This window comes from Coregonus lavaretus (assembly GCF_964263955.1).
Source record: "Coregonus lavaretus genome assembly, chromosome: 3".
In the NCBI taxonomy this organism is placed as follows: domain Eukaryota; kingdom Metazoa; phylum Chordata; class Actinopteri; order Salmoniformes; family Salmonidae; genus Coregonus; species Coregonus lavaretus.
Genome location: NC_139990.1, coordinates 51,624,121 through 51,637,371, shown reverse-complemented (window position 1 = coordinate 51,637,371; position 13,251 = coordinate 51,624,121).

The window sequence follows — 13,251 nt, the reverse complement described above, 5'->3', positions numbered from 1 at the left end:
CTGGCCATCTCTGGTCATGCTTGCTCCTACACGTAAAAGCAGATGCAGTTTTTACCAAATCATTGCGCTCGTGGGGCATTTAAGCCTTGAACAGCGCCTGACAGGCAGCTCTGATCCTGTCTGAGAGAACGTTCGAGGAGAGTGTAGGCTGGTTGGGAGTTGTGTCACTGCTCATGCTCTTAAAATGTCGGCGCCTGTAAAAGACACATTTCAGAGGTGAGCAGGACGATTATGAGATGGAGTTACATCGGGATGCCACCGGGCCGCTAGCAAAGCCGGGAGAAGAAGAATATTAGGACAGGGACATGGATAGGTGGATTTCGGTGTAGGAATGGAGGAGGAAAAAGAGGAAGAAGAGGTTTTACAAAATGTACGTCAATGTAAGTACAAAGATTTGACCATATTCCAACCACCCTCCCTCCCTCCCTCCCTCCCTCCCTCCCTTCCACCCAACCCCCCAGTCCCTTGCCTACCTCTCTGCCCTACCTCAGTCCACCCACCTCGATTCCCTCCCAACCCCCAACCCCCCACCCCAATCACACCATATACCCAACCCACCCCACACCCTCCCTCAATTCAGTCCTAGAAAACAAAAATTCTACAGAGATATCACAACAAATTAACAAGAATACAGGGGAGAGCAAAAAATATACCAACAACTCAATACAGATTCAAGATATAAAAACAGAAATAAATAAATTAAATGATCAGTAAACCTTAGACAAAACTGCTTGGACTGGATAGCATTATATTGTATTGTATATAAAGTATTCACCCCCCTTGGCGTTTTTCCTATTTTGTTGCATTCCAACCTGTAATTTAAATGGATTTTTGTTTGGATTTCATGTAATGGACATACACAAAATAGTCCAAATTGGTGAAGTGAAATGAAACAAATAACTTGTTTCAAAAAAATCTATAATGGAAAAGTGGTGCGTGCATATGTATTCACCCCCTTTGCTATGAAGCCCCTAAATAAGATCTGGTGCAACCAATTACCTTCAGAAGTCACATAATTAGTTCAATAAAGTCCACCTGTGTGCAATCTAAGTGTCACATGATCTGTCACATGATCTCAGTATATATACACCTGTTCTGAAAGGCCCCAAAGTCTGCAGCTCCACTAAGCAAGGGGCACCACCAAGTAAGCGGCACCATAAAGACAGAGGAGCTCTCCAAACAGGTCAGGGACAAAGTTGTGGAGAAGTACAGATCAGGGTTGGGTTATAAAAAAATATCCAAAACGTTAAACATCCCACGGAGCACCATTAAATCCATTATAAAAAAATTGAAAGAATACGGCACCACAACAAACCTGCCAAGAGAGGGCCGCCCACCAAAACTCATGGACCAGGCAAGGAGGGCATTATTCAGAGAGGCAACATAGAGACCAAAGATAACCCTGAAGGAGCTGCAAAGCTCCACAGTGGAGATTGGAGTATCTGTCCATAGGACCACTTTAAGCCGTACACTCCACAGAGCTGGGCTTTACGGAAGAGTGGGCAGAAAAAAGCCATTGCTTAAAGAAAAAAATAAGCAAACACATTTGGTGTTCGCCAAAAGGCATGTGGGAGACTCCCCAAACATATGGAAGAAGGTACTCTGGTCAGATGAGCCTAAAATTGAGCTTTCTGTCCATGAAGGAAAACGCTATGTCTGGCGCAAACCCAACACCTCTCATCACCCTGAGAACACCATCCCCACAGCGAAGCATGGTGGTGGCAGCATCATGCTGTGGGGATGTTTTTCATCGGCAGGGACTGGGAAACTGGTCAGAATTGAAGGAATGATGGATGACGCTAAATACAGGGAAATTCTTGAGGGAAACCTGTTTCAGTCTTCCAGAGATTTGAGACTGGGACGGAGGTTCACCTTCCAGCAGGACAATGACCCTAAGCATACTGCTAAAGCAACACTTGAGTGGTTTAAGGGGAAACATTTAAATGTCTTGGAATGGCCTAGTCAAAGCCCAGACCTCAATCCAATTGAGAATCTGTGGTATGACTTAAAGATTGCTGTACACCAGTGGAACCCATCCAACTTGAAGGAGCTAGAGCAGTTTTGCCTTGAAGAATGGGCAAAAATCCCAGTGGCTAGATGTGCCAAGCTTATTGAGACATACCCCAAGAGACTTGCAGCTGTAATTGCTGCAAAAGGTGGCTATACAAAGTATTGACTTTGGGGGGGGTGAATAGTGATGCACGCTCAAGTTTTCTGTTTTTTTGTCTTATTTCTTGTTTGTTTCACAAGAAAAAATATTTTGCTTTTTCAAAGTGGTAGGCATGTTGTGTAAATCAAATGATACAAACCCCCCCAAAAAAATCTGTTTTAATTCCAGGTTGTAAGTCAACAAAATAGGAAAAATGCCAAGGGGGGTGAATACTTTTGCAAGCCATTGCACCTATTATGTATTGACTATTGGGAATATCTACTGGGAAACCTTAAAGCGTATCATCAGAGGGGAGCTTCTGCAATCAATTATATGATATGAATGGTTGATATTTTCTAACAAACGTATCATTGGAACTCCTAAGAGAATACTTAATTTCCTCAAGCTTTAGGAAGAACATTACATTGTTGAGCCATTGAGAAGTAGAGGGAGGCTGAGCAGACTTCCACTGGAGGAGAATTCTACGTTGAGCTAATAAGGATGTAAAAGCAACAATATCAGCATTTTTGGGGTCCAAGGAGAACAAGTCTTCTGGAATACCAAAAACAGCTATCAAGGGACATGGCTGCAGGTTCATTTCAAGCACCTCAGATAAGCTGTAGTGGAGCGTACTCTATCCATCGCCTCATCCCACCACTCCTGTGTAAATTCAACACCCATTTCCCGTTACCAAGCAGAGTTAGTTGTGTTGGTGGAGTGTTTGTCCAATGAGCGTTGTGCCAGTAACCGAAAGGTCGCTGGTTCTAATCCCCGAGCCGACTCTGTGAAAAATCTGTCGATGTGCCCTTAAGCAAGGCACTTAACCCTAATTGCTCCTGTAAGTCGCTCTGGATAAGAGCGTCTGCTAAATGACTAAAATGTAAAATGTAAAAATGACATAATAAATAGATAGATCTGAGAAATGACTGCTTTCTGTCACGGTAATAGAGTCAATATGCCATCCCAGGGTTGGCAAGGGGGTGGAGCAGGGAAGCCAGAAAATTGGGCGGAGACACAATGCCTAATTTGAAGGTAACGGAAAAAGTGAGATGGAGGCAAAGAGTATTTAGAGGCCAGGTTGGGAAAACTAGAAAAAAATCAATTTACATATAAGTCTTGGAAGGACTTAATACCTTTCCTTGTCCAGTGAGAGAAAGCATTATCTATTAGGGAAGCGGAGAATAAGTGATTCTTATCAATAGGACCCATAGTAGATGCAGAGGAGAATTTAAAATGCAGTCGAAACTGGTACCAAATCTTAAGTGTGGAAAGCACTACAGGATTGTGAGTACAGCGAGAGGGGGATGCTGGGAGAGAAGAGCAGAGTAAAGCTGGAAGAGAAGCAGAAATACAAGAATGTGCCTCTAGTTGGCACCATGGGGTATCTGGAGCATGTAACCAGAATGGCAATTTCTGAAAGTTGGCTGCCCAGTAATAGTATAAAAAGTTGGGTAGTGCCAGCCCTCCACTAAACTTGCATCTCTGAAGTAAATATCTACTGACTCTGGGTACCTTTCCTCCACAGATAAATGTGGTAACAGCCTGATTGATTGACTTTAAAAAACACTTTGGTAAAAACAATGGGGTAGATTGAAATAAATAAAGGAATTTGGGTAAACTGTTCATTTTTACAGCATTAATCCTTCCTATAAGTGATAGTGGTAAGCTACCCCATCTCTGAAAATCAGTTTTCATTTGCGCAAGAAGGGGAGCAAAGTTTGCAGAAAAAAGAGCATGTAATGAGCGAGTTACGTTCACTCCAAGGTATTTGAAACCAGAGCAGCTAAGCTGAAAAGGCAAGTCTGTCTGCTGGAGCTGTAGCGTTGCTGGATTGATTGGGAAGCACTCACTTTTCTGGAGATTCAGCTTGTAACCAGAGAAGGAGCCAAAGTTCTCCAGAATATAAAGGATAGAAGGTAAACAGCTTACAGGGTTATTTACATAGATTAACAAATCATCTACATATAATGATAACCTATGTTCAACTCCTTCCCGTGTTACACCTTGGAAAGAGGAGGTTGCCCATAAAGCTACTGAAAGGGGCTTAATGGCGACAGCAAATAATAAAGGGGACAGTGGGCAGCCCTGGCGTGTCCCACGTTCCAGGGCAAAATAATCAGAACGGGTGTCATTTGTATAGACACTGGCCTGGGGAGATGTATACAAGAGACGGATCCATTAGCTTTTTTTTTTAAAGAACAGCAAATAGGTACTCCCATTCCATTCTGTCGAATGCCTTCTCTGCGTCTAGGGAGATTACCACCTCAGGGGAGTTGGAGAATTGTTTAGAATAAATCATGTTAAAAAGCGTCAGAATATTTCAAAATGAACATCTGTCCTTTATAAAGCCGGTTTGTTCCTGTGATATGAGACCCTGGTAAGACAACTTCCAGACGCCTCGCTATCACCTTCGCCAGCACCTTTACATCCACATTGAGGAGGCTTAGGGGCCTAAATGAAGAACAGGAAGTGGGGTCTTTCCCCTTCTTAAGGAGAAGCGATATTGAAGCCTGTGTTAGGGTAGGTGGCAACGAGCCACGTTCAAGTGACTCATTATACATAGATAAAAGTAAAGGGGCTAACTTGGTATGGAATTTCTTAAAGAACTCAGTAGGAAACCCATCAGGCCCTGGAGCCTTGCTGCTCTGCATTGACTTGATAAATTGAATAACTTCTTCAAGGCTGAGAGGGGAATCAAGGTCATCTGCAGTTTCAGCCTCAACTGTGGGAGTCTTCAGTTCACCCAAAAATGTAGTCATATTGGCAGTATCTGATTGAAATTCAGACGTATACAGGGAGGAATAGAAATATTTGAAAGTGTCATTGATCCCTGTAGGGTCAGAAATCAAGCTCTGAGAGGAATCTTTAATTTGGGGAATCAGACGGGTAGCAGCACTGCGTTTTAATTGGTGTGCGAGCAGATGACTTGCCCTGTCGCCATGTTCCTAGTAGGTACCACGTGAATGCAATAGTAACCATTCTGCATCTGTAGTGGACAGGAGATTTAATTCAGATTGCTTATATAGCTCTGGAGATGGCGTCAAGACATATTGATGGTCTAAGTCAAGGATGGCTTTAGAGAGTTCTTCTAGTTTAGCTTTCCGAGTTTTGTTTAAATGAGAAGAATAATAAAGAATTTCTCCTCTAAGATAGGTCTTAAGTGATTCCCATAAGAGAGAATGAGAGGTTGAGCTTGTCTGATTAGAAAAAATAAAATGATCAATAGAAGTGGAGATAACGTTACAAAAGTGTGCATCCGACAGGAGAAGATAATTCAATCTCCAGAGAGGAGTACGAGTTTGTCCTGATAGGATTATGTTGAGGGCTAAAGGTCCATGGTAAAAAATTACAATGGGTAAATATTCAGAAGAGGTGACATTTGGAAGTAACTTATGATCAATAAAGAAATAGTCAATACGAGAAAAATAATGGTGTACATGTGAGAACAAATAATACTTTCTTGCCTGGGGATTCTGAAATCTTCAGGGATCTGTACACCCATTCTGAACCATAAAATCTGAGAAGGACTTTGACATAGCAGAAGGAGACATAGTTCTGGGGTTGCAGAGGTCTAAAGCCGGGCTAATAACAAAATTCAGAGCCCCGCCAAATATCAAAAGATGGGTGTTCAGAGAAGGGATTTTCCCCAACAAACCATTGGCAAATTCAACATCATCAAAATTGGGAGCATATACATTGACCAATACTACAGGTGTGTGCCAAATGGTGCCAGTTATGATTAAATATCTCCCATTACTGTCTGAAATAACATTAGTAGTAGAGAAATGTATTCTTTTACTAACCAAAATTGCAACCCCTCTGGCTTTGGAGTTAAAGTCTGAATGGAAAACCTGACTAAACCTGGAGTTTTGTAGCCTTGAGTGATCATTCATGTGTAAATGAGTCTCTTGTAAAAAATACTTTATAGGATTAAGCCTACCTATTCTCATATTACTATTATAAGCGTTGTTAGCCATCTAAAATATTGAAAGGAAAAAGGTGTGAAAACAGACCAAGCATTTGCAAAGATAACAGAGAAAACGAACGAAAAAAGCAAAAAAAACAAAAAAACTAACAGGACCAAAAAAGGTCACTCCCCCTCCCCTCCCCTCCCCTCCCCTCCCACCAAACCCCAAAGTCTCCTTCCCCAGCGAATGGAAACAGCAGGTTGAAGTTTGCGCAGCTTCGGCGCATATAAACAGAAAACCTTCCTATCCTGACGCAGAGAGGCTCCATAGCACGAGCAGTGAAATACATTTGAAAAGGCATTCACAAAACGGTAAAGTAGGTCAACAGATAACCAAAACAATGACAGAAAACCCCATAACAGTAAAACGGAACTGTCCTGACTCAGGGAGTCTTCAATCAGTGCGACACGTACAATGTGTCTTAAGGATGGCCAAATAAGTGTCCCTCAGTATGTTCCCCTGTTACAAAAAAGAAAAGGGGCCGAGTGTCTGTACATGTATGAATGATCAATGGGGCGTAATAAAGTGGTGAAAAGTCCTTCAGTAAGTATCTAGATGAACAAACGAACAAAGGAAAACTCTGCAAAAGCCTGGAATTGTAGCCATGCATTACTATGCTAACCATCTAGCCAAATAAAAAGGACATGCCGTAAAATGGCAACAGGGGGCAAAAGGCCCTGTCGTAAAAGTCAAAACATACCTTTGACTTAGAGGGTAGGCTAGGCTAGGCTATGCATGCTACATGGCAAAAGAGTAGGTCATAGATCCAAGATACGGCTCAGAAGTGACTGTCGAACCAACACTGGGCGTCCTCGTGGGAGTCGAACTGTAGCTTCCCCCTGGCATGTTCAATGTGGAGACGAGCAGGGAAGCAGAGTGAGAATTTCACTTTCTTCTCATGATGGTTACGTTTCATATCGAGGAATTTAGCTATTTTCTTGGCGACATTCGAGCTGAGGTCAGGAAAGTTGAACACCTTGCGTCCGCAGAAGTGTAGTTGGTCTCTGCCTCTGGAGGATGCGCTCCTTGTCACGGTAGTAGTGAAAACGGACGATAAACACTCTAGGCTTGGAGTTGTCGTCTCCGCCCACTGGGGAGGGGCCAATGCGGTGAGCTCTATCCAGCTTCGGGGGTGCTGGAACGATGGCCGGACCCAGCACCACCGCTAAGAATTCTGACATGAACTTAACTGAGTCCCCTCCTTCACGTTTCTCTGGTATACCAACAACCCGAAGATTGCAACGGCGAGAACGGGATTCCAGGTCATCGGTCTTGTCAATCAGCTTTTGGTTTTCGGAGCTCAGATGGGCGACCGTTTTCTCAAAGGCTACTATGCGGTCACTGTAGTCACACAGGTCATGCTCAAAGCCGTCAATTCGGTGGCCTTGTTCATCAGCAGCGGCTCGGACACCATCCAGGAGGGCGGAGAAGGGGGCCAGAGCAGCATCGATGGCAGTTTTGAGCTGAGTGGCAATGGTAGCTGTAATTTCCGAGACCAGAACCGTACGGAGGTTCTGAAGATCTGTGGGGAGTGTGACCGCATGAGGCTCTGTAACGGTTGGACTGGAGTCAGCGCCATTACCACTCACGTTTGAATCAAAAAGGTAACTTACAAACTCACCAATCAAATCTGATATGTAAGAAAGTGGAATGCAAAATACGAATTTGGAAAAATGAACTACTGCATAGGAGCCTGGTCCACGAGCTTCTTCTCCATTCATATGCTAAACTGGAAGGCGAATTGGAATTTGATGAAGATAGAGATGGTGTGTAGAAGAAGTCTGGGGTCAATTACAAACAGAGTGCGATGTCCACCAGACCGAGTTCTGGAGGTGAACAAATATTTTTGCCTGTGCTGGTGCTGCAGACAGATATATCTGCCAATACAGGACTATTAAAAGGCCCAGTGCACTAATTTTGTGGACAAAAAAAGTACATTTGTATTTTTATTCTGCTTTTTCATGGGGTGCTGCAGCACCCTCAATAACCCTACTTCCTGTGGCTCTGCCTGTGAGTAGTAGATCTGTGCCAGCACAGAGGAATAGGCCAAGGAGTGATATATGCTTCAGTAAGGTTGGCTTCTTAGCGTTCATAGCAATGGTTATCAACTGTACCTCAGAAATGGAATGTAAATCACAGAAAATAGATATTGTGGTGGCAGCTGCATTACTTGGGTGTACGAGATTTGACTTCTGAAGAGTTAGAGGGTGTATTGAGAGGTGGTGTCCTGTCCTCCCAGGCCGTTGGCATGGTGCAGGAGCAGATAGGGTCAAAGTAGTGGAATGGGGTAATTGGAAGGGTGTATTATTATATAATTTTTTGTTATATATTTTGGGGGTATCACAAAGTATAATGGATTTATACTATAGTCCAGTTGGGGGCATTAATTGAACATATTGGTTGCCAACCGCCGTTAAACCCCACCGAAGCAGAAGAAGAAGAAGAAGAAGAAGAAGAAGAAGAAGCCAGGCATCACTGTCTCCCAGGCTGCATGCCACCCCCAATACCAGAACCTCTAAGCTGAAGCCTAGAGGAAAAAAGGTAATATAGCTAGCATCTTTCAAAATTAAGGCAACTTTATACTGATATATCACTGATACATCTGACTGATTTGTTGTAGATTAGCAATCTTTTTGTGTTTGTTAGCTAGCTTGCTAGCAGGGCTGCTTAGCAAGCTCACTTAGCTAGGTAGTCTTGTTAGCTAGCTAGCAGGCTAGCTAGTTATATATGCTGGTTGTTAGCTTGCATAACTGGTATGTGTAGAATTATAAGGGACACTTCATGTTTTGTGGATAATATAACAATTTTCAGAGCTCCATTCCTGCCAGGCTGATCAGATTAGCTTTCAGCCTCAGAGCTTGATCAGAGTCGATAGCAGCCTCAGAGGCTGATAAGTCAGGATGCTGCCTTGTAGACTGTTTCATGAGCAAAGCTCCTTGCAGGCATATTAGCGGTCAAAGTGCCTTATAGGCTGATGTATATGATCCAGTGGGTGAGCTCTATTCCTACCAGGCTGGTGGCTGCCGTTTTACGGGCTCCTAACCAAATGTGCTATTTTGTTAGTTTTTTCGCGTTGTTTGTAACTTATTTTGTAACTTATTTTGTACATAATGTTGCTTCTACCATCTCTTATGACCGAAAAGAGCTTCTGGACTTCAGAACAGTGATTACTCACCTCGAACTGGACAAAGATTTTTTCTTTAACGAGTCCGACGCAAAGGATATACTGCTTTCTCGAGACCAGGCCCAAATCCCCGTCATTTGCGTGAAGAAAAGAAGGAGAAAAAGGGGGCAGAGGTCGGGCTGCCTTCTGAAAATTCGTAGGCGAGTGAGTAAACCTCAACTACCATCCGTACTATTGGCCAACGTGCAATCATTGGAAAATAAAATGGATGATCTACGATTAAGACTATCCTACCAACGGGACATTAAAAACTGTAATATCTTATGTTTCCCCGAGTTGTGGCTGAATGACGACACTGATAATATAGAGCTGGCTGGGTTTTCCGTGCATCGGCAGGACAGAGAAGCTACGTCTGGTAAGACGAGGGGTGTGTGTGTCTATTTGTCAATAACAGCTGGTGTGCGATGTCTAATGTCAAAGAAGTCTCGAGGTATTGCTCGCCTGAGGTAGAGTACCTCATGATAAGCTGTAGACCACACTATCTACCAAGAGAGTTCTCATCTATATTATTCGTAGCCGTCTATTTACCACCACAAACCGATGCTGGCACTAAAACCGCACTCACCAAGCTGTATAAGGCCATAAGCAAACAAGAAAATGCTCATCCAGAAGCGGCGCTTTAATACAGGCAAACTTAAATTTGTTTTACCAAATTTCCAGCAGCATGTCACATGTGCAACTCTAGACCACCTTTACTCGCCCTCCATTTGGCAAATCTGACAATAATTCTATCCTCCTGATTCCTGCTTACAAGTAAAAATTAAAGCAGGAAGTACCAGTGACTCGCTCAATACGGAAGTGGTCAAATGACGCGGATGCTACGCTACAGGACTGTTTTGCTAGCACAGACTGGAATATGTTCCGGGATTCATCCAATGGCATTGAGGAGTATACCACCTCAGTCACCGGCTTCATCAATAAGTACATCGACGACGTCATCCCCACAGTGACCGTACGTACATATCCCAACTAGAAGCCATGGATTACAGGCAACATCCGCAGCGAGCTAAAGGCTAGAGCTGCCGCTTTCAAGGAGCGGGACACTAATCCGGACGCTTATAAGAAATCCTGCTATGCCCTCAGACGAACCATCAAACAGGCAAAGCCTCAATACAGGACTAAGATTTAATCCTACTACACTGGATTCTCTGATGCTCGTCGGATGTGGCAGGGCTTGCAAGCTATTACGGACTACAAAGGGAAACCCAGCCACGAGCTGCCCAGTGACACAAGCCTACCAGACGAGCTTAATGCCTTTTATGCTCGCTTCGAGGCAAGCAACACTGAAGCATGCATGAGAGCACCAGCTGTTCCGGACGACTGTGTGATCACACTCTCGGTAGCCGATGTGAGCAAGACCCCTTAAACAGGTCAACATTCACAAAGCCGCAGGGCCAGACGGATTACCAGGACATGTACTCAAAGCATGTGCAGACCAACTGGCAAGTGTCTTCACTGACATTTTCAACCTCTCCCTGACCGAGTCTGTAATACCTACATGTTTTAAGCAGACCACCATTGTCCCTGTTCCCAAGGAAGCAAAGGTAACCTACCTAAATGATTACCGCCCCGTAGCACTCACGTTGGTAGCCATGAAGTGCTTTGAAAGGCTGGTCATGGCTCACATCAACACATCATCCCGGAAACCCTAGACCCACTCCAATTCGCATACTGCCCCAACGGATCCACAGATGACGCAATCTCAATCGCACTCCACACTGCCCTCTCCCACCTGGACAAAAGGAACACCTATGTGAGAATGCTGTTCATTGACTACAGCTCAGCGTTTAACACCATAGTTTTCACAAAGCTCATCACTAAGCTAAGGACCCTGGGACTAAACACCTCCCTCTGCAACTGGATCCTGGGCTTCCTGACGGGCCGCCCCCAGGTGGTAAGGGTAGGCAACAACACATCTGCCACGCTGATCCTCAACACTGGGGCCCCTCAGGGGTGCATGCTTAGTCCCCTCCTGTACTCCCTGTTCACCCATGACTGCGTGGCCAAACACGACTCCAACACTATCATTAAGTTTGCTGACGACACAACAGTGGTAGGCCTGATCACTGACAACGATGAGACAGCCTATAGGGAGGAGGTCAGAGACCTGGCAGTGTGGTGCCAGGACAACAACCTCTCCCTCAATGTGAGCAAGACAAAAGGAGCTGATCGTGGACTACAGGAAAAGGCGGGCCAAACAAGCCCCCATTAACATCGACGGGGCTGTAGTGGAGCGGGTCGAGAGTTTCAAGTTCCTTGGTGTCCACATCACCAACAAACTATCATAACACAAACACACCAAGACAGTCGTGAAGAGGGCACGACAACACCTTCTCCCCCTCAGGAGACTGAAAAGATTTGGCATGGGTCCCCAGATCCTCAAAAAGTTATACAGCTGCACCATCGAGAGCATCCTGACCGGTTGCATCACCGCCTGGTATGGCAACTGCTCGGCAACTGACCGTAACGCGCTACAGAGGGTAATGCATACGGCCCAGTACATCAATGGGGCCAAGCTTCCTACCATCCAGGACCTATATACTAGGCAGTGTCAGAGGAAGGCTGATATAGAAATTAATTATATATACAGGTTAAAAGTAATGACTAAATGTTCCACCCTTAAATATAGTTGTGAAATGTTCTTGTTTTAAGTATGATTAGTACTTTCTTAGTAGTGACTAATTATTACACTCTGAAACTGTGTGAGATGTGTTAGAATCTACTACCTGGTAATGTGTGAGTGTAGGACCAGTAAAGATTATGACATTGTGCTACTATTTAGCAATGTGAGTAAGAGTTAGGCCAGACAACAAAGGACAAGGAGAACTGTCTACAGACAACTGAGAAACCAAGATAACTGAGGAATTTAGGGAGGAGAGAGACTATGATAAGAAAATGTATGTGTGTAAATGTGTATATGTGTGTGCATATGTGTGTGTATGCATGTGTGTGTGTATGTACAGTGGGGGAAAAAAAGTATTTAGTCAGCCACCAATTGTGCAAGTTCTCCCACTTAAAAAGATGAGAGAGGCCTGTAATTTTCATCATAGGTACACGTCAACTATGACAGACAAAATGAGAATTTTTTTTCCAGAAAATCACATTGTAGGATTTTTAATGAATTTATTTGCAAATTATGGTGGAAAATAAGTATTTGGTCAGTAACAAAAGTTTCTCAATACTTTGTTATATACCCTTTGTTGGCAATGACACAGGTCAAACGTTTTCTGTAAGTCTTCACAAGGTTTTCACACACTGTTGCTGGTATTTTGGCCCATTCCTCCATGCAGATCTCCTCTAGAGCAGTGATGTTTTGGGGCTGTCGCTGGGCAACACAGACTTTCAACTCCCTCCAAAGATTTTCTATGGGGTTGAGATCTTGATAGATTAATTTGTATTTTAAGAATAATGACTAAAGGATTTCACCCCAAATACAGTATAAATGTGTGAACGGTGTTAGAATTATAATGTAGTGGCAACCCACTAACAGAGGGGGGCGGGACTAAACATTCCAGGGTGAAGGGGACTGAGAAAACGGGTTAAAAACAGCCTCCTAAAGGTGGGCGGAGCAAAGTGCCTTTGTGGGTCAGGGGGTATAAAGCTGTATGTATGTTTTTTGGCGCCAGAGCTCTCCATGATTAAAAATACAGATAATTCTTGCTGGTTGTGGACCTTGAATAATTTATGATTATAACCAGAGCCTTACAACCCCTGGTAATGATTCAAGTTTAGGTTGAATTAGAGATAGAAATTCTCATGACAAGTGGTCCTTCGAGCGGATCTCAAAAATACGTATTTGTCGTTCTAAGGACACCGAAACCGTGCACGGGCGGATGATAGCATCCGTGGAGAATAGTCCTGGCCTTCGACGTTAAGGTTATAAACAGGCAGGTGATGAATCTTATGAACGATAAAGACGTTAACGAGATTGAAAAAGCATTTAATCCCGA